Source organism: Micropterus dolomieu, unplaced genomic scaffold, assembly GCF_021292245.1.
Source record: "Micropterus dolomieu isolate WLL.071019.BEF.003 ecotype Adirondacks unplaced genomic scaffold, ASM2129224v1 contig_14561, whole genome shotgun sequence".
Lineage (NCBI taxonomy): Eukaryota > Metazoa > Chordata > Actinopteri > Centrarchiformes > Centrarchidae > Micropterus > Micropterus dolomieu.
In genome coordinates, this window is record NW_025743547.1 from 1 (window position 1) to 3,273 (window position 3,273).

Genomic DNA, 3,273 nt, shown 5'->3' on the forward strand with positions numbered 1-3,273 from the left:
CCCGCCGCACCTCTCTCCCCGCCTGAAGTGCCTGCTTCATAGTTTTAAGCTAATGATGAGTGTGTACAGGTGTGCTTTATACTCCTCCGGTTATTCCGTCACACTTTACCGTTCTAGCAACAAGCTAATAGGATTGGAGTGATTTCATTCACGTTCAGACCTGCTTCGCCTAGAGGCGTTCCCATAGTGTCGTAACCGACGCATTGTCTCGTTCCCCTTCTCGGGGAACCAGGGTTACATACGTAACCCGACACGTTCAGTTTGTCTAACAGCTTGTTTAGGACTAGATTTGGAGGCGTCGGCCCCAGATCACATATTTGAGGATATTAAAAAGCTAATAGGACAGAAATTACAGACACATTTTTACACACTGCTGACTCAGCTAAACTTCTCCACACCCAAACTTAAATGATTTCTGACTGTTTCTCCACTGTTTTAATTCTGTGTAATAAATCCTCTTTATTGTATAAGAGCACAAACAAAATGTTGTTTGTAAAAAGGACCAAGCTACAGAAAACTCTGCTCATTTCTCTGTGACAAAGCTGTTTTAGTGAGGAAAGCTGAAAGGACAGAGACTGACTGACAAACGCTCTTCTGCTCTAAACATGAACTCTGTACTTTGTGGTGTTTCAGGAGGAAAACTGCCTCAGTTCTACTCTCAGATTAGTTTCACATGTTCTCCATCAGCTCTGTATGAAACCCTGGAATGAAGACCAGAAGAAAAGAATTGACCACCCAAAGTGAGAACAAAATCTCTGAGATAAAGGAAGGTCTGCTGCTTTCTCTCTTCAGACCCATGCAGTGGAAGAAAAACAACAACATACAAATACATCAATTCAAATATTCAACAAACATTTAGAGCTCAGACAAGTTTCCATTTTCATGCAGAGAAAAGTCAGTTCAGGTAAACAAAAGTCATCCTGAGCAGTGATAGCCTCCATGGCTAAACAGACACAGGAAGGAGCGCCGCCTAAAGAAACTCAAACATTTACACAGCAACTAATGAGAAGACCTCAAAGTACCGCCCACAATGTTTGATTGACAGGTCAAGGCCACAACAATCAGCTCTCAGCAACAAACATGAAGACAAAATAAATTGAAGGATTAAAAGACAGAATTTAACCCACTGTCCCTGAAATGACTTCTGACTATTTGACTTTACAGAACTCAGCAGTGACTCCAGGAGAATAAAACCCAAGTCCAGCACAGAGAGGCTGAGTGAATGTGGTCTGGACTCTGTGGAGGAGAGTCATGGTTTCAGAGATGCTGTACAAGGACAGAATACCTGCTCTGTGATCCAGGTACACTCCTACTCTGGAGGACCGAGGACCTGAGACGGGAGTTTGGACATTGTTGTACAAAAGGTTATAACTGTTGTTCCGACAATGTAACGCCCAAGATTTGTCATTTCGTCCAAATCCACATTCATCCCAGCTCCCTGCTCTGCTGATGTTCTTGTAGGCGACTGCTACATCAACTCTCCCTCTCCTCTCCACCTCCCAGTAACAACGTCCAGTCAGACTCTCTCTACTCAGGACCTGAAGACATCAGTGAATCTGTCTGGGTGACGAGAATAAGACTGTTGTTCTTTCATTACTGTTGCTTTTCTGTTCCCCTCAGATAATAACAGCTGTGTGTTTGCTGTTTTTGGATCCAGAGTGATTTCACGTGAATATTTTAAGAAGTCAGTTCTGGTCTTGGGCTGTCTGGTTCTAGTTCTGACAGTAAAACATCCACATCAGTCACTGTCTTTAAGATGTTTGTCCATTTCTCTGTCAGAACGTCCTGTAGTTTGTCTCTGACTTCTGACACAGCCGCTGTCACATCCTCAAAGTAGCGCAGAGGACGGATCTTGATGCTGGATGAGTCTGTAGATTCACTGAGTGCTGACAGTGAGGGGTAGTTGTGTAGAAACTGGGTGTGATCCTCTGTGTGTGAGAGCTGCTTCAGCTCAGCGTCTTTCCTCTTCAGCTCAGTGATCTCCTGCTCCAGCTTCTCCTGAAGCTCTTTGACTCGACTCACTTCAGTGTCCTGCTGGGATCTGAGCTGCCGCTTCACATCAGACCTTCTTTTCTCCATCAGACGGATCAGCTCTGTGAAGATCTTCTCATTGTCCTCCACTGCTTTATCAGCAGAGCCATTGATAGCCTCCACCACACAGAGCAGAGATAGCAGATACTCTGCTGATCAGTACGGCAGAACATCTTCATCACCTCATCGTGACGAGAGCAGATGTTCTCCTGGAGCTTCTTGGAGGGCTCCACCAGCTTGTGTTTCTTTAACGGAGCCACATCATAATGAGGCTGGAGGTGTTTCTCACAGTAAGAGACCAGACAGAACAGACAGGACTTGAGGGCTTTCAGTTTTCTCCCAGTGCAGACATCACAGGCCACATCTTCAGGTCCAGCATAGCAGTGATCGGCAGGAGCAGCTTGGAGTCCAGTCTTCTTCAGTTCCTCCACTAAATCTGCTAACATGGTGTTTTTCAGCAGGACAGGCCTCGGTGTGAAGGTCTGCCTACACTGAGGGCAGCTGTGGATTTTCTTCTGATCTTCTACATCCCAGTGGGCTTTAATACAGTTCATGCAGTAGCTGTGTCCACAGGGAATAGCCACCGGATCCTTCAGCAGATCCAGACAGATCGAACAGCAGAATTTTCACTTCCTCAGGAGGAAGAGGAAGGGTTATCAAGCTGTGACTCACTACAGGAAGGGGAGCAGCTCTGTGGAATTTAACTTTGTGTCCTCATTTACAGCGAAGCCTCGGTTAAAACCTGCTCCTGTCTGAAGACATTAAAGTTTTTAGTTGTAAAATACTTCTTGGCTCCGTATTTCTCCAACTCAAATTCTGTTCAATGTTTCTTTGACTGGTTAAAACCAGCTGACTGACAGTAATCAAACTAAAGTGTCCTAAAATCCTTAAACTGCTGTATAATCATGTTCTCACTTCTTAGAAGTGTAAATAAAGGAGGACAAACTGAAGTCAAAGCTGCAGTCAGTGAGAACCAGAAGCCAAACAAACACTAATAAAGTCGATCAGTTCAGCTTTTTGATTTGAAATGATGCCATGTGTGTAAAAGGTGATGAGGACTCTAAACACAGGTGCATCACAAGCTGCCATTTGATCACATTTGTTTTTTTCTTTGTAAACCGGTGAGTTTAAAATCAGTTCTGGACCAGTTTTATTGAGGGGGCCGGGCTGGGACCAGTTGTTTTGTCAGAGGGGCCCATTCAGTCCGGGACCAAAGAGACAAAGGCAAAGTTCAAGTTTTCT

The 3,273-nt window shown here is 44.6% G+C and overlaps 1 pseudogene; it reads right to left on the reverse strand.

The window, feature by feature from the left end:
* Positions 1-750: 750 nt before the first annotated feature.
* Positions 751-2,647, reverse strand: LOC123966921 (annotated as a pseudogene).
* Positions 2,648-3,273: the final 626 nt, after the last annotated feature.